General features: G+C 41.9%; 1 long non-coding RNA gene across 1 annotated transcript in view; it reads right to left on the bottom strand.

Moving 5' to 3' along the window:
• LOC122920704 overlaps positions 1 to 24,165 on the bottom strand; it is a 73,737-nt gene that overhangs the window by 37,458 nt on the left and 12,114 nt on the right. Inside the window, exon 2 of the long non-coding RNA XR_006386928.1 lies at positions 514 to 607. This is a non-coding gene — a long non-coding RNA (uncharacterized LOC122920704). The remainder of the gene's footprint in view (positions 1 to 513; positions 608 to 24,165) is intronic.

Genomic DNA, 24,165 nt, shown 5'->3' with positions numbered 1-24,165 from the left:
AAGGGCTTGTACATGTGTTTTCCATAACAAAGCTCGACTACAGGGTAATTGATCAACCGGACAATATGTATCGGGCCCTTTCCATTCGAATGCCAATTCATTTCGAGTGGCTTTTCCATTAACAGAAGGTGTTACGTTATGGCCCGTACTGTGAGACATCAGACGTGAGCATGTTCTCTAGGTTTTGCTAGGTAATCCCCTCACCCACCAACTCTTTCCCCCTTCTTTGTGCTGTCTGGGACTATTTATTATGTCTCTCTCTCTCGGAGCAGACCTCTCGGATGCACATATGGTTCTTATTGACTTGATATGATTACATTTTTATGAATGATACATGTTGCTTGGTATCTGTTACGCCCCTCTCATGTTCTTGCTCCTTGAATGTAGACTTGTAGGAATTTGTTCAATGAAAAGTTATTAGCTATCAAGGTGATGTTAAGTTGCTTTTTGTGCTGCTCAGAAAGAAAGACCGTCTTGCAGAGTTCATTCTGGAAATTCCAAGAAAGTACATACCATAGAAGGATCCTTAAAGAATGCGGCTCCTTCTCAGGTGGGCCCATCCATCCTTCTCATGGACAGTGTGGGTCTAGATTGGGGTTCTAGTTCTCTGTAAGAAACAAGGAAGGAAGAACACGCTTGAGGTACATTCTGTTCTTTAAAGGGATTCTGTCATGAGATTTTACAAATTGAATGGAATGACGTGGTATAGCAGGAGGTGCTCAAACCCACATGCAGTCGTGCATATATATAGGGGAGCAAATCCTGCACTTGTGGCCCGTTGCTAATGGCAATCCCCAGCAAACATGCATACGGTGGAGGATGCCCGCAGCGAACCACAAGTACCACAATAGACATCCTACACAAGGTAACAATTGTGTGGATGTGATAATCAATATAACAATATAACAAAATGGCAAAGGACAGGTGCACTCTGCGGTATTACTAAATCCTCAAACTGGTTTTAAAATTGAGAAATTAGTCAACATGTCCTACGGAGTAGGACATGTCTAAGCCCGGGCACCGCGACAAGGTTTCTCAAGTAGCCCGGGACCTAACACTCTCCTACCTGTGCCAGTGGGCAAATACCAGGAGCCAGTGGGCAAATTACAGGAGCATAAGGCCGACTCACAAACAACTCACCAGTTACCTCCAACATGTATCCATGCTTGCAATGGGAGGAGGGAGGAGTCTGCAAGTCCCACTCAAGACTGTCTGGTATGGCCCAGGCCTCACAGGTGCACCTAAATGTGGCCTGTAGATGGAAAACAGGCACATTTAAATTGGAGTTTATATACCTCCAGGAATCTCTATATATACAAATTGAATGGAATGACGTGGTATAGCAGGAGGTGCTCAAACCCACATGCAGTCGTGCATATATATAGGGGAGCAAATCCTGCACTTGTGGCCCGTTGCTAATGGCAATCCCCAGCAAACATGCATACGGTGGAGGATGCCCGCAGCGAACCACAAGTACCACAATAGACATCCTACACAAGGTAACAATTGTGTGGATGTGATAATCAATATAACAATATAACAAAATGGCAAAGGACAGGTGCACTCTGCGGTATTACTAAATCCTCAAACTGGTTTTAAAATTGAGAAATTAGTCAACATGTCCTACGGAGTAGGACATGTCTAAGCCCGGGCACCGCGACAAGGTTTCTCAAGTAGCCCGGGACCTAACACTCTCCTACCTGTGCCAGTGGGCAAATACCAGGAGCCAGTGGGCAAATTACAGGAGCATAAGGCCGACTCACAAACAACTCACCAGTTACCTCCAACATGTATCCATGCTTGCAATGGGAGGAGGGAGGAGTCTGCAAGTCCCACTCAAGACTGTCTGGTATGGCCCAGGCCTCACAGGTGCACCTAAATGTGGCCTGTAGATGGAAAACAGGCACATTTAAATTGGAGTTTATATACCTCCAGGAATCTCTATATATAGATTTTACCCCTATAACCTAAACATATGCTCATGTCCAGAGTAATAATAAGAATCCTAAGCTGGCATTATTAAACTTCACTGTGGCTCTATTTGCACAAAAAACTGTTTTTTATAACCTGTCAATCACTCACTTAAGGTGCCCAAGGGGAGGTCCGTTAATCCAGGGTGCCCAGCCGCACCCCTCGCCGTCCGGTGCCCAGCGCCGCCTTCCTAGCTCAGCGCCACCTCCGCAATCCTACCCGTCCCTAGGCTCAGCCTGATGCGCTGCGGACTCCTGGCAGCGGCTTCGTGGTGCGTGAACAGGATCTGAACAGTGCAATTAACTCACAGCCAGGCTCTCACATGCCTCCATAGTGGTATCACCAATGCATTGTGAGGTAAAAAAAAAACTGTAGGGTCACTTTAAGAAAACGCGGTATCAGCCCCCTGGATCCATCATAATCCAACCCCCTTGATCCATCATAATCCAACCCCCCTGGATCCATCATAATCCAACCCCCCTGGATCCATCATAATCCAACCCCCTTGATCCATCTTGAAGGGAACCCCCAGGATGCGTACATAACATATAATTAGAGAAGATTGAACACTATGGTCAACATTACAGTAGACTTCTTATTGGTGCTGGTTTATACAACCCTCTTTTTAGGAGTCCCATCGCTCATTTATCCCTTCCATCCCTTGTAGAACAGAGGTCATTCAGCAGTTGATGTTATTTTTTCTTAAACCGTAGGGTCACTTTAAGAAAGACAAGTAGAAGAGATTTCCACTGGGTCAAGGATCCAAGGGCTAATAAGTGACCTTGACAAAGTTCTCAAAGTACTGGTTTGGAACCAGGTCTGGGATCTTAAATGAGCCGTTAGGGGTGTCCTACTGTCTTCCTTGTAAGATATTAGTTAAAATGATCATTTGTCGGGTGAAATTTAACAAGCATTGTTTTAGCTGACTGATGAGAGACTTCTTCATCTGGAAAGATGTGATCTACCACAACCAAGCGGTCCACAGTGCGATCATTTGCCCAGTTATTGGCCTTTGTACATAGGCCTTTAGACCCCTGGGTCCTGATGACTGTGTATGTAAGTGATGGGCAATAGGCTACAGGAAGTCATGATTTTTTTGGTCACCAACCTTAGAGCAACAACCACCATTGCCTCCTATAGATTTCCATCTGTTGATTGTTTTTGTCTGTTTTCCTCTTTTTCATCTCATTAACTGTTAAATGTATGTTTTTGTTCCCTAACCTTTTTATGTAGGGAAATTTAAGATCTGCTGAAACCTGGAGAGCAAACCACGTGTGCACCAAGGACGGTACGCCAGGGGCGATGAGAAACCACATAATGTATGTCCCATTCATAAACTTACAGTAAGTGTGAAGACTCTGAAAACTCTGCAGCCACAGCTAATGAGACTCCTGCTCCATACATCTCACAGGCGTAATGTAATTATAGTCAATTAGACACTTGGACAACTGAGAACAAGTCATTGGGCTTAATCTTCTCCGAGCCTGGAGGTCACGTTTTTCTACCGTCTCTGCTGCATGTAATTCAAGGCAACACTGTAAAAAATGACATTACTGTTGTATATAAACAGGTCGTAAAACTGTATTAAACGCATACCCCCTAAACATGTATTTCTTGCAGACATCTTGATTTAAAGGGGATGTCTGGTTTTCAAATACCCTATTAAAGAATTCAGTGCTAACAGGAAGGATCTCTCAGTGACCACTATGACTACTAAGAGCATCTCTCAACCCCTTTGGAGGACCCAGCATGTCCATACATTATAAAGACAGACCATTTATTTTAATGCACCCTGCAAAACTTTGTTTCTCCTGTGGAGGTGCTGCAGGGAAATGTTATGCTCCCTGAATGGGTCCTCCAAACATTTAGCTGATTAGGGGAGTCCCAGAAACAAGATATCAGCTTACTGTTCTAAAAAACTTCTTTAAGTTACGCACAGTGAGACGTGTTTTGCGCTATGATATTACTCCCAAGGGCTGCACGCTATCACAGCGACTCTCTGAGACCACCAGAGATAAAATGCTATACCACTGACGGCAGGACTGACAAATAGCACTGAATGATGAATGTCCCACTGACCAGCAGGGACTGTAATATGGACCAACAGAATGAAACAATGAATGTCCCATTGACCAGTGGTATGAAACACTCATGTTCCACTGACCAGCAGGGACTGTAAGATGGAGCACTGGGATCAAACAATGATTGTTCCACTGACCATCAGGGACTGCAATATGGACCAATAGAATCAAACATTGATTTTCCACTGACCATCAGGGACTGTAATATGGACCAATAGGATTAAACAATGAATGTCCCACTGACCAGCAAGAACTGTAAAATGGACCATTAGGATCAAACACTAAAAGTTCTACCAACCAGCAAGGAATGTATGATGAAGCACTGGGATCACACAATGAATGTCCCACTGACCAGCAAGGACTGTAATATGGACCATTAGGATCAAACAATGAAAGTTCTACCAACGAGCAGGGAATGTAAGATGGAGCACTGGGATCAAACAATGATTGTTCCACTGACCAGCAGGGACTATAATATGGACCCATAGGATCAAACAATGAATGTCCCACTGACCAGCAAGGACTGTATAGACACTAGTAGGATCAAACACTAAATGGACACTGACCACCAGGAAACTTAAAATAAAGTAAGCTAAGATAGTAAGATAGTTGGGACTCTTTGGACATTATATAGTACATGTTATTCATCACAGCTACATAGAAGCTAGTGCATTTTGTACTGGAGCTAATTTTTCCATAAGAATTCCTGCTTCTACATTTAAGTTTATAAAAAATAAATAAAAAATCCTATTTTTATTTTTCATATTTCTTATTTTACTTAATTTCTATGGTTTTTTTTTAAACTATTTATATGATGTATGGGTTTAAGCATTATGGGAATCATTTATGACCAGATAGCAAGGAAGCTGTCTTACATTTAGAATTAATGTTAAAGTTATGTAGAAGCCGCTGCCTATACATAACTGCGGCGGATCCACCACCAGCTATAGGGGTTATTAAGACCGGAGTCTACAACGCTAGTCTTAAAAATGTGGCCCTATTTGTACATTTGTAGATTTCCTCTACTTTTACGGCATACTATGTAATAATAATATATTATTATTATTATTTTTATTATTATTATTATGTACAAATCTTATGCCACCTATGCAAGTGCCAATGAACACATATATTTTGCAGACCAGTTGGATTCAGATTACAATTTCTATTTATTTATTTATTTATTAAAATGCATTTTTAAATAATATTTTCATATGAAGTTTCTAAACTTGTTTTCTTAAATAATATTTTTTTTTCTGTACTTTTTTCTTTGCTAGAAGATCTGTGATTGGAAGAAATTGGATACATTTTGTTTATTCTTAGAGGTAAAAAAAATGTAGATTGTGGAATGTCCCTGTTCCTGGGTAATTAGATGACGGGGATTTTCTTTCTTGAAGGCACTTGGTGTATTGCTTGTCTTTTAACAATAAAATAAACACATATCAGCACCTGAAGCTGCGGACTATAAAACTGGAAGCCTCATTAGTCTGCCCTGAACTGTCTCACAGCTCGCAGGGTCCAGGGATTAGTCCATACTGTTTGATCTTATCTAAGAATGTCAAACACCCCCTCCTGAATAATTCCCCTCTTCAAGTGACTTGTCAGTGGGTACAGCAGTAGCACTTAGTTTTCCTTGTGGGTGGTTTTCTGGATCTGAATATCCAAATGTATATATTTATTTTTATGAAACTATACAAAAGATAAATGATAGATATAAAGATAGAATGAGAGATGGATAATAGATGGATATTCGATATGAGATAGACAGATAATTGATGGATATTAGATAGATAGATTTGACAAATAGATAAGAGATAGTTATGAGATAGATGAACTGATCCAGTTGTATTATCTTTAAAGTAGCAATGACCGATCCGTCATGAACACCACTGAAAGTCAATGGGGGACGGATCCGTTTTTTATTGTGTCTGAGAAAACGGATTCGGTACCAATGACTTGCATTGTGTGTTATCCCACACCGCACAGAAAACCGCAAGGTTTGCTCTCCGGTCTGGGAACACAAGCAAACGGAACGGAATGCATTTTGGAGCATTCCGTTCTGTTCAGTTTTGTCCCCATTGACAATGAATGGGGACAAAACAGAAGAGTTTTTTTCTCCGGTATTGAGATCCTCTGCCGGATCTCTATACCGGAAAACTTAAAAGCTAGTGTGAAAGTAGCCTTAGATAGATAAATATGAGAGAGAGAGTTAAAAGATGAATATTAGATAGATTTGACAGATAGATATGAAATAGATAGTTATAAGATAGGTAGATAGGTAGATAGATAGATATTAGATAGATTTGACAGACTGACATGAGACAGATGACAGATTGACAGAATTGCAGAAAAGACAGCAGCACAACTAGGGTCCATTCACACGTCCGTTGTTTCTTTCCTGATCTGTTCCGTTTTTTGCGGAACAGATCTGGACCAGATCTATACCCATTCATTTTCAATGGGTCCTGAAAAAAAATCTGACATTGTGCTGTCCGGTTTTTTTCAGGACCCATTGAAAATGAATGGGTCCAGATCTGGTCCAGATCTGTTCCGCAAAAAACTGAACAGATCAGGAAAGAAACAACGGACGTGTGAATAGACCCTAAGACAGTGTGAAGATGGGTGCAAATCCTCAGGGGAGATAGGTATAACTTCCACTGATAGATCCAAAAAACAGGCAGCACTCCAATTGTGGTGAAAGGGTGAAGAACCGTTTGTTCCCAAGGCAACGTTTCAGCCCAGCACAATGGGGCCTTTGTCAAGATAGATAGATACTTCTTCTTTGTTTAGACTTTTAGCAGGGCAGACAGCCTCGCTTAACTCTCTCAGTCAGACCATCACTGCGGCCAGAGATGGTAGGAGGATGAGTAACTTTAAAGCATCACTATTCAATGCTCTTCTGTGGCCATCTTTATCTATAGGAGAAAAAATTGAGTTGTCATACTGTTATCCCAATGCTACACTTACTATTACCCCATGGATTACCCTTCAGATATCTTCTCCACACAGCAGCAGTAAACTAATAATGGATAACCTATCTAAATAGGATTTTTATCCCTCTGTGCTGACTGCTACGGAAAGACGAGATTTTGTATTTCATTTTCAGTGGCATACTACTGCCGAAATGAAAAAAAAAAAAAAAACAGCCAAAAATTTGAAATTAAAAAGTATGGGACACATTTATTAAGATCGGAGTTCTAGACGCCCTATTGCTGGCGGAAGAGCCGGCCTCTACATAACTTCGGGAGATCCACTGCCGCTTCTAAATGTAAGAGCTTCCGAGCTATCTTACATTTACACCATTTTCTACGCCTGTTCCCTTCCCTGCCCACTTTTTTATACTTAATATAGGCATATTTCTATTTCATAAATATTTCAGTGAATATTAAAAAACACCCCTTTCTTATGAAAGTTTGCCTTAAAAAAGTTATTATGACCAGTGTTTGCAAATGTGGTAAAAAAGAAGAGAGGTAAGTGACCCTTTTAGGTTTTTACAACCCCTCAAAAGTCCCTCAGGTCAGTGACCACAGGAACAATATGGTTGCACTGTAATTGCCACAAGGATGATTTCAATTATGACGGCCATCATGGGGCTCTTCTGCAATGGCCTAATGACCCCTTCAGACCAAGTGTAAAGAAAGTGAGAAAAACCTGTTACCCTTCACACTTCCAAGACATCTTATGTAATAGAGATAAAAAAAATATTTATATCACTCTGCCCCCCCTCCATTCTCCTTGAATGCTCCAGAGCTGACAGGCATCACCTGGGTTCAGGCCCCTAGTCAGAGGCTCCGTAATAGCCGAGGGGTCACCTCAAGTCAATGTAGGTCGCCGTCACTCCGAATAAAATTAGTTGTGACCAGTGAAAGGAATAAAAGACCATACATTCACAAATATATGACCCGAACTTGTAAGAGGGTCCCGTGGGCCCGGGCTGTTACCAGAACAGTATAAATGGTGGTATTGTTTAGTGATGGAGTCCTCTATTTGCCTTAAAGGGGTTTTTCAGGATTACTATGGTTTTAAACAGATCTGCTCATGTAGTTGCTTACCTCCGGTACAACTTCTCCGTGCTTTTTCTTTTTTAGTTTGGACCCTCCTGACGAGTTTTCACCACGTAAACCGATCCCTCTGGTTTGTTTCCATCCTGTATGCAGCACTTCCTGTTGCTGCATCCAACCAAACCCATGATGCACTTCTCCTTTCTCTGTCACAGCTCCAGCACCGCCCCTAACCACGCCCAGCTAGTTTATAGCTCCTCCCACCCCGCTAGTTACATAGACACTCCCCTATCACTCCCCCGCCCATGGATGTAACATCACAGGAAATAGGAAACTGCTGCATGGACAGCCCAGAACGGGAGATAGAAGCATCCAAGGTAAAAGAAATACATTACAAAATTACAGCTGCCTTCATAAATGGTTACTTTAAATGAAGTAAAGATTGTATCCTTAGTGGTTAGTTTCCCCATAACTGCAATATCTAACTAGTCTCCCGCTCAAGATGAAGATATTTAATGTTCCTGCACGTTTCTCTTCACGTGTGTTGTCTTTTGGCTGGGCTTACATGGAGTCTTTCAGTCACATGACTTAAGCTTTAAATTGCGCTGGTCAGGTGATATTTTCCTATGGGCGAAGAAGTTGCAAAATAATTGCGAGGATTCCCACATGGTCGGAATTCTTGAAAATTTAAGTCACCTGCGACTTTATCTGATCTATTACATGCAGCGATCTCCTCCACAGTATGGGAAGAAGAGATCGTTATGCAATTGCTCGTCCCCATACTGACTAGTGGTTTGCCGGCAGCAGATCGCGATTAGACAGCATGATCTGCCGCCGGCAAACTATAATTTTTAAGCCTGCTTAAAAATCTGGATTGTCCGATGAACGACCGTTTGCTTATTCATCGTGTAATTTATCGGTGGCAGTATTACACTGCCAGATCATCGCTAACGAGCGTTACTACAAACGCATGTCTGCGATGGTCTGGCCCGACAATCGGCCAGTGTAATACTAGCCTTTCCTCCTGCAAGAACAAAAGGAGCAGGCTAAAAAAATTAATTTGCCTGATCCTTCTCTCCCAAGAGTCTGGAGCTCCCCATGAATATTAAATTATTGGCTGTTCCCCCCCCCGAAAACTAAAATGTGTGGGGGATCTTTATGGTGCATGGTAACCATTGCCCATGGCCTTTCTGTGCATTGGGGACCACAATTTGTGGTTCCCAATGCATGGACACCATCCGTGTGGCTGCCGCAGACGGATCCAGACCCATTCAACTTGAATGGGTCCGTGATCCGTCCGCACCGCAAAAAAATAGAACATGTTCTAGTTTTTTGCGGTGCAGAGGCACGGACAGAAACTACGTGGGGTTCCGTGTGTCACACTTCGGTGTGGGAGGGAAACACCACACCGAGCATAGGAGGGAAGGGGGGAACAGGGAATCAGGCTCGAGAACTAGGGAAGGAAAATGGACACCTCCTAGTGAAAACCCTAAACAAAATCCTGACTGACTACCAGTATGCTACAAGAGAATTTAGACTAGAACCTTCAGAATCACAAGTGTATATCCATGAAGCAAACATATTTACAAAAAACAAGATGACTGCACACCATTATACATACAAACAATAGAGCTCAGAAATGGGGGTCATTCTAGATAAAAGTGGTACAATACCGACTATAAATGAGTTAATGGAAGCTCTTAGCGCACATATTTGCTCAAAATGTGTCGGGCCCATCTACCACCTTGACGCCTGGTAGATGGGCCCGACACATGTTTGAGCAAATATGTGCGCTAAGAGCTTCCATTAACTCATTTATAGTCGGTATTGTACCACTTTTATCTAGAATGACCCCCATTTCTGAGCTCTATTGTTTGTATGTATAATGGTGTGCAGCCATCTTGTTTTTTGTGACTACCAGTATGAACAGACCCCAAAGGTAAGTGAGTTCATACGCAGGAATACCTATAGTCCTATCAAGCCCTATAGGAGCCTGGTACTACCTGTTCCTTCAAAAGGAAGGACAAACAGGAGTCTCCTACAGGCCTAATACAAACAATAGAGAAATGCAACACACAGAACCCAAACAAAATACAAAAGGGAAAGGAAAGACTTAACTTCAAAGGAGCAATGGAAGCACTAGGAACTCAGCCGAGATCCAACCACAATCTATCCAAAAGTCCAAACAGAAGCTATAAACCGCACAGCATTGTGGGAGAAGCAACTATAAATAGAGAAGGTTAAATTACCCTAATAGCCACACCTGGGGCAAGAAGGTGTGGCAAGCAACAGAAACAACACAGACGTCATTTGATCCAAACGGAAAACATGTCAGCTCAAACCACGTGTTACCAGTCTCACGATCTCCTGCCACCTGACGCGGGAATGTCCGTGACACCGTGCTTCCGTTCAAGTGAATGGGTCTGCATCCGTGATTCGGTGCAAAAATGGCCGCTGCCCGTATATTGCGGACCAAAGCAACGCCCGTGTGCATGAGGCCTTAGGTTGAAAAAAACATTTGTCCATCAATTTCAACTTCTTTTAGACCTAGATGTGTGATTCAGAAGAAGGCACCAGAACGTCCTATCCTGAGTGGTTTGGAGTGTGCTAATGTCAAGCGGCACCTTAAAGGGGCCTTGTTTTATTCGCTGCTTCCTCTATGTATACTAATGCCGAGAGCTCGATCCTGTTGCAAATATAAGACAAAAAAACACATCAACTAAACATTAGACTTTCGGTTTCACCTTGAGGAACTTGTCTATCTGACTTTCCGTATCGCTCAGATACAATAAGGTGGCATGACACCGCTCATGTGGCGCTCTGTTCGGCCAGACACCATCCAGTCTCTTCAATAACACGTCGTGACATTATCACAGCTGTTTCAGCAACACATTCCTGAACGAAGGAAGTTATTGTACGTATGTGCGGTGCTGTGAAAACACTTGAAATATCAAAGAGCGGAAAAAGAACAGATATGAAATATTTTTTTATAGGCTGCCTTGGATGGCTTATGGTGTCTCCCCCGATCCCCCAACCCTGTTGATATCAGATAATTCTCAGGGATTCTACTTGTCTTGTTATTGTTTGGAAAGTGCATTCGGTTCTCATGATCTTATTGGCCACGGTTGTTCCTGACATTCACTTCATCGTTGATTGATTGCATAATTCTTCAGAAGAAGCTTTGAGGTCATATGACCCGGAGACATCATCTCTATTGGTTTTATCCACAGTAGATGTCTATATTGGCATAGTAATGAAACCCAGACAACTATTTTGACTGTTGGCACAGTGGGAGCCTCCATAATGAACCCATAAGGAATGAGAAGGAAAAACTGAAAGGATGAACCCTTCAGCTCCACCATCCCAGGGCGATCATCACGCAAGAATCCAAGTTCTGCCTCCTGTGTATTAAAATATCAATTAGATCTTTCTCCATAAACCGAGGAAGCTAAAAGAGGAGGACCAGATCAGCTTGTTGTAGCTATGTCAAGGTACAGTAAAGATGTTAATGTACTTTTTGAATCTAAAATTGCTCATACACCATAGATGAATGTCAACATATGGCTAAATTCACCATGCTGTGTCTTTTTTTGACATATACTCTGAGAATACTTCAGGAACATACATCAAGTGTATCATCAGTCCTCCATTGACCCAACAGAGTGTGCTTTCGGCCTCCATTGGGTTGGTACATGTTGGAATACTCATTTGTATGGAGACATTCCAACTGTCCACCTATGAAAGATGCTAGGAGAAATGAAAATGTTGGCCTGATCCTTTTATCTGCCAGGGGATAAGTCAATGGTCATGCTCATAAATATGGAAAATTTTGAACATTTCAGCCACAAACGTTCCTGGTGGCAGATTACTGTGTGCAGAAACATGGTTTTCTCATGTTGGAATTTTTTGGTCATTGTCACCTTAAATTAGACCTAAATGAGATGGTCAGCCAATTACAACCGATCATTAATGGATCATTCACCAATTTGCGAAAGCGTGTAAAACTGTAGACATGTCAGCAACTGAAGTGGACTAAGATGAGGGCTGAAGACTACCAAGTTTACAACACTGGAGTAAACCTTGAACAGATAAGTCTTGTTTTCATTGACCACCCATCTTGATGTTGCGCAACAATATTTGTTAAGTTTTTTAAGGCAGCCATACACATTCGAGAACACTTGACCGGCTCTGTCGATTTCACAATCTATTGTGCAAGAGTGTCTGTAGCATGTGACTAAACTTCCAGAATTTTGACATAACCCATCCCTTTCCCTGCTGTAAAAGAAGGATCCTCTCTCCCATGTTTATTTTGTAGTGGAGCTGAGTAAATTAGTTGTTAGCCAGAGAACTGTTCATCCAACAGCTATGGCAAGTGTATGGTTAATTATACGTTAAAAAAGACACATGGCCACCAAAGTTCAACCTTGAGGTATTAGCAAAGATTGTGTCTTATTGACTTGGAACTTACAAAGAAAAAAACATTTCTTCAGATCACTATGTGCGTCAAAGTCCTGCAAGAAGATGACACAGAGATGGTGGCAGGCATTATTTGATACAGAAGCACATGTTATATCCGTGTATTTGTGGTGCGTTCATCTAGGTACTTTAGTCTCTGACAATACTCTAAGAAATGTACCAATAAGTTATTTGGCTTCCGAAGAAAATAGGCCCTAGGAAATCTGGAATGCAAGCTGATCTGGGGGCATGGACAGACAGACAGTTACACTCCACCTAATTACTTGTCAATTTTGGTGGAAGTGACCAAATACCTCACGTGTATAGATGATTGTTGGAGGAAAGAAGGATCAGACTGTTGAATTTCAATGCCTGATTCTTTTGCAGTTTGGGGACAGAGGTGTCTAGCTGTGGATTACTCCCTCTCCCTATTGAGGACACATCTATGCTCCATTGACCTAAGCATACATTGGTATGGGGTAGTCAAGTGGAATAGCTGGAAGCCATGTGTATGGTAGAGTCAGGAAGAACAGCTGGCGGCCATGTGCATGGTGGTGGAGTCAAAAAGAATAACTGGCTGCCATGTGTATGGTGGCGAAGTCTAGAAGAACAGCGGGCGGCCATGTGTATGGTAGTGGAGTCAAGAAGAATAACTGGCTGCCATGTGTATGGTGGCGAAGTCTAGAAGAATAGCTGGTGGCCATGTGTATGGTAGTGGAGTCAAGAAGAATAGCTGGTGGCCATGTGTATAGTGGGGGACTCAAGAAGAATAGCTGGCGGCCATGTGTATGGTGGTGGAGTCAAGACAAATAGCTGGTGGCCATGAGTATAGTGGGGGACTCAAGAAGAATAGCTGGCGGCCATGTGTACGGTGGTGGAGTCAAGAAGAATAGCTGGTGGCCATGTGTATGGACACCCAGGGCCAGTGCAACCATATAGGCGAACTAGGCGTTCGCCTCTGACTGGGGCTGCAGCCCTGGGCGAGCGGCTCTTGAGCCACCCCCAGCACCGTTACAGGGGGGCCAGGAGGTGGAGGTCCTTCTTAAATATAGCAGAGCAGGCATCTGCTTACCCTGATGGCAGGTGCCTGCTCTGCCAGGAAATTACCGGAGGAGAAGAGGCAGGCGGCAAGGTAGGCTGTTCTAGCAGCTCCCCACTCCTCCCTCGCGCGCCATCGTGATGCCGGAATATGACGTCATTCCGGCCCCGGCATACTAACCGGCGCGCTGGAGGACTGAGGAGCTGCACCACACTGGACCCCAGGGAGGTGAGTGTTTAAGTGTTTGACTGAGTGAGTGTCTGCCTGTGTATTTATGTCAGTGAGTGAGTGTATGTCTGTCTGTCTTTCTGTCAGTAAATGTATGTGTGTCTGTCATTGAGTGTCTGTGTGTGTATGTCAGTGAGTGAGTGTATGTCAGTGAGTGAGTGTATGTCGGTCAGTAAGTGTCTGTGTGTTTGTCAGTGAGTATGTTTGTGTTTGTCAGTGAGTTTCTGTGTGTGTGTTTCAGTGGGTAGGTGTATGTCTGTCAGTGAGTGTCTGTCAGTGAGTGAGTGCGTGTCTGTCTGTCTATCAGTGTGTGTGTGTGTCTGTCAGTGAGTGAGTGACATGAGGGGGCGGCAAAATGGATCTTTGCCTAGGGCGGCAAAAATCCTTGCACCGGCCCTGTGGACACCTTTAGACAGCTGGAAGGTTTAATTCTTTCATTCTTAATATGCAATGCTTTCTTCCTTCTTGAAGATGGTAAGAACAGGAAGGACTCCATGAGCCATGCGGATGTCCACGGGGTTAAATAGGCAGCACAGTAGGGATGGTCATGGGATAAAGTGTGTGGTTTCTGAATTCCAAGCATTCTCCTGCTGATAATTGAAGAGAACTCCATATATTTATGGCTGGTCATCAGCTGTTCCTTATCTGTTATTTGCTGAAGAGAAGCTTTTAATCATTTCTATCAAACAGACTTCTGAACGCTTTGACCACTGTTGCATGGTGGTGCGTCTTCTTCCCCAGGAAAGGCGGGGTAATTGATGGTTTATTATTATATGTAGATTGCTGTACATGTGTGCTCCTTATCCTACAGCCATGAACGCAAGTAATAGAAAATATGCAGTGTCAAGGCTTTGTGCACACAGCTGTATGAACAGTACCGATGGCCCAGTGTACGAGTGCGCAAACTGCACTTATTGTATTGCATTCTACCATATACTGCATTTCCAATTATGGAAACTTTATGAATTTCATGTATAGTACTTTATGTTTCTTTTTCTTGGTGTTTGGTATAGGTGTCATATGTGTTCTATGTACTGTATGAGTTCTGTATGGTGTTCTGTATGGTTACCATATGCGTTCTATGTGCTGTATGAGTTCTATATGAGTTCTAGATGGTGTTCTGCATGGTTACGATATGAGTTCTAGATGGTTTTTTGTATGCTTACCATATGCGTTCTATGTGCTGTAGGAGTTCAGTATGGTTACCATAGGCGTTCATTGTACTGTATGCATTCTATGTATGCCTAAAACAGGCGTAGAGAATGATGAATGAGGCAGGTCTACCGACCCGTCCCCTTACCCATCCAGGCCATGCCCAGTATTTTAGACCTGGTGTGAGCGGGTAAAAGTCCCAGCTTAAGGCGCAAATAAGGCGTCTAATATAGGCGTATTTCTGGATAGTAAATGACCCCCTTTGTGTATTATATACTGTTATGTACAAGTGCTGTATTAGTTTCTTGCAATCTGTGGGTTCTGTATGTTGTTATGTATAGGTGCTGTATGAGATCTCTGTACTATTTGTTTCTATATGGTGTTCTGTATGGCTATCATATGAGTTCCATATAGCATATGCTTTCCATACGGTGTTCAGTATAGCTGCCATATGAGTTCTATGTACTGTATGTTTCCACATGGTGTTAGGTGCAAGTACTGTATGAGGTCTCTATAGTTTTTGTTTCCATATGGTTTTATATATGCATTCCATGTACTGTATGAGTTCTCCATGGTGTTCCATATGGATACCATAGAAGTTCCTCTTTATTCCCTGCCCCTAAAACCATTCCTCCTTTCTAGAAGCTTGGTGTAGAAAAGTGTACCAGTAGAGTAACATGTTTTTTGTACATGAGTCTGCATACATACATATTGATTTTCAGTGTCCATGGACATCTAAAAAGCAACGGAGAATCAATGAAGCAAGGCTGGGAAGTATGGAGGCCTCCATAATATAACATTATCATATTGTGGTTCTGTATCACTCATAACTGGTAGGAGTTATAGTCCTCTCATGTGCATGAGCCCTAACAAGCTTTGCAAAACCAGACCAGAAGAAAAATTTCAATTATGTCCAGTCACCCGTCCTTAGTTCTCGTCTTTTGTTAAGACTTGTATAGAAGCTATGTTGTAGTCCTTATGATGCAGTTCACCTGATTTATAGATTTCATCCTTCACGTCCTTAGAGTTCCATCACTGATCTTCTATAAATCCCAACATTTATAGCCCATATGATACCTCTATGTGCCCCCAAAAAGTCCAGCAGAAAACACCCCTATTTGGAGTTGACTTTGAAGTCAATCATTTGCCACCAGGGTCTATTACTTATGACCTAGCTCATTAATAACCTATTCTACATCATTGTTATGTTCTATGTCTTATGCATATGCTGTATGTAGATCTTCTGTATAGATGGAGGATGGGCCCTCAGAAACATCTTCTCTGGTTGGCCCCGAGAACCGAAGTCTGAGGGTCTTATTTGCTAAAAGGCTTTGAAGCAGCTCCTCCAGAAAGCTCACCCTGATGGTTTTCTACCCAAATCTTCTCCAGGGTAAACACACAAGGGTTACTTGGTGGAAAAGGAACAGCTAGTAATTCAGGTCAGGAAATAGTCTGTGCTCTTAAATATGTAATTATCATGGAAATACAATTAGCAGACATGATTAAGTGGAATGCTCAGTGTTCTCCCAGACTGAGCGCTGGTGGTCCCGACACAGCCGGATTATCCAGTTATTCTATGTCTATCTGTAATCAGCTAAGTCCAATGAAAGGAGATATATGTATATATACAAAGTAGATTGTATAGATGGATGGATAGATAGATATGGAATAGAAAGATTGCTTCTATTTATTTATATAGATAGATACATAGTAGGGGTGCACCACCAATGAGGCGAGGTTAGGCGATTGCCTCAGGCAGCACCAGGTAGGGGCAAGAGGGGGGCAGCAGAAGGGGTATTATCTGTTTCTGCAGTATAGTATTGGGAAGCACAGTGGGCACAGTATGTGGCGCTGTAATACCCTGTACTTTCGTAGCTCTTTATGTAACGTTTTCCAAGTATGTCTTTAACAGTAGAGCTGGAGGGAAGGGGTTAGGTTAAGAAATTGGCATTGGGTGGTCGGGAAGCCGTTTCAGTTTTCGCCTCAGGCAGCAGAAAGGCTAGGTGCACCCCTGATACATAGTTACATATTATTTAAATCGATCAATCAGATAGATAGAAAGACACATAGATAATACTACAAATATTATAATTTTTTGTCTGTAACCATAGAGACGCATGGATTTGCACAGGGGCTGTATACCAACATGTTTCTAATCACGATAATTTGCAAATGTTCCCAGGACTCTTATGCTTACTTTATTACATATGGCATGGTCAGAAATGAAGGAATCTTGCTTCAGGTCAGTGGCAAACTACAGACAAAAAGTTAAGCTCTCCTTAAAGAAAATTTTTATTCTAATGAAAGGACTGCAACTGGTTTTTCTGAGAAATTTTCACCGCAGTTCTGGGAAAAGCTGGTTGGCAGAGGACAACAGACAGTTTTTTTTCCCTTGGAATATTTGCCACTCAAAACCCAAACTCCTTCTTGAAGTTTCAGTCCACTGGTAGTAAATGGTAAAACATGATAATTATACCTTATCCGCTGTGCCTGGGCCTTACATTGCCAAAACCAGAATTCCGAGGCTTCTTATCTAAGCATAATAGCATTCAGACTGGTGCCTCACATGGAGACCAGAGACTGGGCGACACAACAACTCAAAAACGTATCCATAACACGTGGTACCCAAACATTCAGCTTTAATCCTAAAAAAAAAATATTCTTACAAAATCAGGCCTTAATCAAGTTACAGACAGGAAAATTATTTAAAGGGACATAATCAGAAAAGGATAGATATCGAAGAATCTATTCCAAACATGTTCATCCGGAGGTTGAGATCTGGAAAGAGGATGGGAAGAGGATCAGAAGCTGCCTTCTCATTAAAGGGAATGTATCATGACAAAATCCCAAAAATTTTGGCCATACATAACAGACCAATATTTTCTCTTCTCTGCATCTAACTCTTCAGCTTTGCTGTGTAGACTGGAACAGAGTATATATATTTCATTTCTCACTGGAGAGAGCCATAACTTTTTTATGGTACCATTTAAAATTGCATATGATGTAATGGGAAGGTGGGAAAAAAAATCCAAAATGGGATGAAATTGGGAAAAAATGCAATTCTGCCATAGTTTTATGGATTTCTTTTTTTTTAAGGTAGTCCCTATGCTGTAAAGCTGACCTGTTCCCTTCATCTTCCAGGTCAGTAGGATTACAACGATACCACATTTGTATAGTTTATCTTGTGTTGTAATACTTATAAAAATAAAAAACTTTGAAAAAAAACATGATTTTTGCTTTGCATTGCAATATTCTGACCCCCATAACTTTTTTATATTTATGTATACAGAGCTTTGTGAGGGCTCAATTTTTTGGGGGTGATTTGGGATTTTTGGTGATACCATTTTGGAGTGTGTATGTATTTTTGATCATTTTTTCTTCTTCAATTTTTTGGTAGGAGGTAAAGCAACAAAAAAGGTGAATCAGCCATTTAGATTTTTTTCTGTTACAGCATTCACCATATGGGATTAATACTTTTATATTTTAATAGTTTAGAAATTTTTGGATGCTGTGATGCATATGATCTTTTTTTATTGTTTGTTTAGTTTTTTTATTATGGGGAAAGGGTGAGTGATTTGAATTGTTTTATTTTTTTTAATATTCTAAAGAACATTTTTTTACTTTTTTTAAGTCCCCATAGGGGACTTTAACAAACAATTGTTTTATTGCTTGTCCCATCGACTGTAATACATTACCATTGCAGCCTATGGGAGTTTCACTATGTTGTTATGGAGCCCTGACACCTGCAGGCCTCCATAAGAAAATACTGCTGTGGCAGCCTCAGATCCTTCAGAGGGATCAAAGCTACTACAAGTAACCAACAGCTCCCCCGATTGCCACTCAGGGGAATTATTTCGAGCCCCGATGGCACAGTCCTCCCAGGGAAAGCCACCAGAGATGCTGTAGTAACAACTGACCACGGCATCTGAGGGGATAAATATCTGCGATCAGTGCTATCGCCAATCGCAGACATTATCCCTGAGTGTCTGCTGTGTGAAACAACAGAAACCCGGAGGCTATGTGGCCCTCTGCGCATCCTTAAAGACCCAACTTGTACATGTACAGTAAAGGTTGGGAAGGGCTTAAATATCATTTACACAAGATATTCCCTTAAATGCAGATTACTTACATTTAAAAAAAAAAAATTGGCCATACAACCATACAATAAGAAAGATTTACCTTACTGCTCCCCTCCACTCCCATTCTGATCTTGCTGGGATCCTACTGGTCTCCACTTCCTGGTCCCTTCTCGATACAATAAATGCCTGCTCAGCCAATCAATGCATGAAGAGGGGGAACTGATACATTTTCACTGATTGGGCATTTCCTGTGTCTGTAAAGGGACTGAAAGAAGAGAATCCGGAACGGATCAGAATGGGAGCAGCAGGGGATCACTAATGGAAGTATCCCTTATATTATTGTTTGGTGCCAATTTCAGCTGAATTAAAAAAAAAAAATAATTATGGTTGGAGAGCCCTTTTAATACTTAGCAGCATGTACGGTACATAATTTTTCTTACATTTTACAGATCTTGCTTTATTATATTATACGCACTTATACATCGCTGACATATTCCGCAGCACTGTACAGACATTACCATCACGCTGTCCCCAATGGAGCTCACAATCTAAGGTCCCTATCAGTGTTTCTTTGGAGTGTGGAAGGCTTTGCAGTTAAAGGCATTTATTTATTTATTTTTAAAGGATTTTAAAACAAGAAAAATCTTCATTGATTTCAACAGGGAAAATCTATAATAGAAATATACCACTAAAAAACTGCAATGAACCCATAGAAGTAATTGTCAGAACATTTCCTATAAAGCTGGACTTAACCCTTCTGGCGCATATCAATACAACTGTATTCTCTATGGAACGTCCCTTTAAATGAAGCCTCACACTCGGTTTTTGATGTTCATAAAAAGGAACTTTGTGTTGTCACCGCTGATTAAAATATCAGTTACATTTACTGGATGTCACAAGTGTGAAAAAGAGGAAATCCTGCATTCTTTTCTCTTTCAGAACTCCACAGAAGTTCATCAGAAGTTCAACGCTCCACTCCAAAACTATAGCACAGAGGAATACAGCTCTCCTCCATCATTTTTTTTTTTTACAATTTTCAAACAAGCGACCTGAATACTTTTGTAATTGCATGTAATTAAAATTGTATCCTAGCCACTGAGTTATTCAATAAAATCTATCTGTATAGTGCCACCTGCTATCTGTTCTTTTCCTAATTCTCTGTTCACCTCACTGAAGAGGTCGCACAACCCAACAAGTTTGCAATCTTGTCAGATGACGGGGATGTCTGTTCAGGGAGAGCACTGCTGCTTCCGCTACCAGTCAGGGGAATGTCAGCTCCAGTAAGCAGGAGAGCAGGGCAGGCCAGACAGGTTCTGGTAGTGGCAGACTCAGGCTACTTTCACACTAGCGTTCGATCGGATCAGTTCTGAACGGATCCGATCATAATAATGCAGACGGAGGCTCCGTTCAGAACGGATCCGTCTGCATTATATTGGCATATAAAAGCTAAGTGTGAAAATAGCCTCGGACGGATCCGTCCAGACTTTCAATGTAAAGTCAATGGGGGACGGATCCGCTTGAAGATTGAGCCATATTGTGGCATCTTCAAACGGATCCGTCCCCATTGACTTACATTGTAAGTCTGGACGGATCCGCACGCCTCCGCACGGCCAGGCGGACACCCGAACGCTGCAAGCAGCGTTCAGCTGTCCGCCTGTCCGTGCGGAGGCGAGCGGAGCAGAGGCTGAACGCCGCCAGACTGATGCAGTCTGAGCGGATCCGCATCCATTCAGACTGCATCAGGGCTGGACGGAAGCGTTCGGGTCCGCTCGTGAGCTCCTTCAAACGGAGCTCACGAGCGGACAGCCGAACACTAGTGTGAAAGTAGCCTCAAGTATTAGGGGTACAGATAGGGCGATCTGTCACAAAGATCGGGATTGTCGAAACGGTGTGTTGTCTTCCTGGTGCTCGAGTTCGACACATCGCGAATCGGGTTGTAGTGTAAATATAGAAAAACAACAGACCATGCCGGTATTTTCTGTACCGGCATTGGTTGTTACCGTTGAAAGTGAGCACCTGGTACATGTTGTGAGGTGGGTGAGCCACTACAAAATTACACTTGTTGTAGCGTATATATGTGTATATAAACTACAGAAGACAGTATACTGTGTGTATACACTACAGAAGACAGTATACTGTGTGTATACACTACAGAGGACAGTATACTGTGTGTGTAAATATACTACAGAGGACAGTATATACAGTATACTGTCTTCTGTAGTGTACATATATATATATATATATATATACAGTATACTGTCCTCTGTAGTATATACACACAGTATACTGTCCTCTGTAGTGTATATACACAGTATACTGTCCTCTGTAGTATATATACAGTATACTATTCTCTGTAGTATATATACAGTATACTGTCCTCTGTAGTGTATATACACAGTATACTGTCCTCTGTAGTATATATACACAGTATACTGTCCTCTGTAGTGTATATACACAGTATACTGTCCTCTGTGGTATATATACAGTATACTGTCCTCTGTAGTATATATACACACACAGTATACTGTCCTCTGTAGTGTATATACACAGTATACTGTCCTCTGTAGTGTATATACACACACAGTATACTGTCCTCTGTAGTGTATATACAGTATACTATTCTCTGTAGTATATATACACACACAGTATACTGTCCTCTGTAGTGTATATACACAGTATACTGTCCTCTGTAGTGTATATACAGTATACTATTCTCTGTAGTATATATACACACACAGTATACTGTCCTCTGTAGTGTATATACACAGTATACTGTCCTCTGTAGTGTATATACACACACAGTATACTGTCCTCTGTAGTATATATACACACACAGTATACTGTCCTCTGTAGTATATATACACAGTATACTGTCCTCTGTAGTGTATATACACACACACAGTATACTGTCCTCTGTAGTATATATACATAGTATACTGTCCTCTGTAGTGTATATACAGTATACTATTCTCTGTAGTATATATACACACACAGTATACTGTCCTCTGTAGTGTATATACACAGTATACTGTCCTCTGTAGTATATATACACACACAGTATACTGTCCTCTGTAGTATATATACACAGTATACTGTCCTCTGTAGTATATATACAGTATACTGTCCTCTGTAGTATATTTACACACACAGTATACTGTCCTCTGTAGTGTATACACACAGTATACTGTCTTCTGTAGTGTATACACACAGTATACTGTCTTCTGCAGTGTATACACAGTATACTGTCTTCTGTAGTGTATATACACAGTATACTGTCCTCTGTAGTGTATATATACACAAACAAGCGACCTGAATACTTTTGTAATTGCATGTAATTAAAATTGTATCCTAGCCACTGAGTTATTCAATAAAATCTATCTGTATAGTGCCACCTGCTATCTGTTCTTTTCCTAATTCTCTGTTCACCTCACTGAAGAGGTCGCACAACCCAACAAGTTTGCAATCTTGTCAGATGACGGGGATGTCTGTTCAGGGAGAGCACTGCTGCTTCCGCTACCAGTCAGGGGAATGTCAGCTCCAGTAAGCAGGAGAGCAGGGCAGGCCAGACAGGTTCTGGTAGTGGCAGACTCAGGCTACTTTCACACTAGCGTTCGATCGGATCAGTTCTGAACGGATCCGATCATAATAATGCAGACGGAGGCTCCGTTCAGAACGGATCCGTCTGCATTATATTGGCATATAAAAGCTAAGTGTGAAAATAGCCTCGTACGGATCCGTCCAGACTTTCAATGTAAAGTCAATGGGGGACGGATCCGCTTGAAGATTGAGCCATATTGTGGCATCTTCAAACGGATCCGTCCCCATTGACTTACATTGTAAGTCTGGACGGATCCGCACGCCTCCGCACGGCCAGGCGGACACCCGAACGCTGCAAGCAGCGTTCAGCTGTCCGCCTGTCCGTGCGGAGGCGAGCGGAGCGGAGGCTGAACGCCGCCAGACTGATGCAGTCTGAGCGGATCCGCATCCATTCAGACTGCATCAGGGCTGGACGGAAGCGTTCGGGTCCGCTCGTGAGCTCCTTCAAACGGAGCTCACGAGCGGACAGCCGAACACTAGTGTGAAAGTAGCCTCAAGTATTAGGGGTACAGATAGGGCGATCTGTCACAAAGATCGGGATTGTCGAAACGGTGTGTTGTCTTCCTGGTGCTCGAGTTCGACACATCGCGAATCGGGTTGTAGTGTAAATATAGAAAAACAACAGACCATGCCGGTATTTTCTGTACCGGCATTGGTTGTTACCGTTGAAAGTGAGCACCTGGTACATGTTGTGAGGTGGGTGAGCCACTACAAAATTACACTTGTTGTAGCGTATATATGTGTATATAAACTACAGAAGACAGTATACTGTGTGTATACACTACAGAAGACAGTATACTGTGTGTATACACTACAGAGGACAGTATACTGTGTGTGTAAATATACTACAGAGGACAGTATACTGTATATATACTACAGAGGACAGTATACTGTGTGTATATGTGTGTATATATACACTACAGAGGACAGTATACTGTGTATATACACTACAGAAGACAGTATACTGTGTGTATACACTACAGAAGACAGTATACTGTGTGTATACACTACAGAAGACAGTATACTGTGTGTATACACTACAGAGGACAGTATACTGTGTGTGTAAATATACTACAGAGGACAGTATACTGTATATATACTACAGAGGACAGTATACTGTGTATATATACTACAGAGGACAGTATACTGTGTGTGTATATATACTACAGAGGACAGTATACTGTGTATATACACTACAGAGGACAGTATACTGTGTGTATATGTGTGTATATATACACTACAGAGGACAGTATACTGTGTATATACACTACAGAAGACAGTATACTGTGTATACACTACAGAAGACAGTATACTGTGTGTATACACTACAGAAGACAGTATACTGTGTGTATACACTACAGAGGACAGTATACTGTGTGTGTAAATATACTACAGAGGACAGTATACTGTATATATACTACAGAGGACAGTATACTGTGTATATACTACAGAGGACAGTATACTGTGTGTGTATATACTACAGAGGACAGTATACTGTGTATATACACTACAGAGGACAGTATACTGTGTGTATATGTGTGTATATATACACTACAGAGGAC

The sequence above is a fragment of the Bufo gargarizans genome, chromosome 10 (genome assembly GCF_014858855.1).
Source record: "Bufo gargarizans isolate SCDJY-AF-19 chromosome 10, ASM1485885v1, whole genome shotgun sequence".
Classification (NCBI taxonomy): domain Eukaryota; kingdom Metazoa; phylum Chordata; class Amphibia; order Anura; family Bufonidae; genus Bufo; species Bufo gargarizans.
The sequence above is the reverse complement of the archived record's forward strand: the minus strand, read 5'-3'. Positions and strand labels throughout refer to the sequence as shown.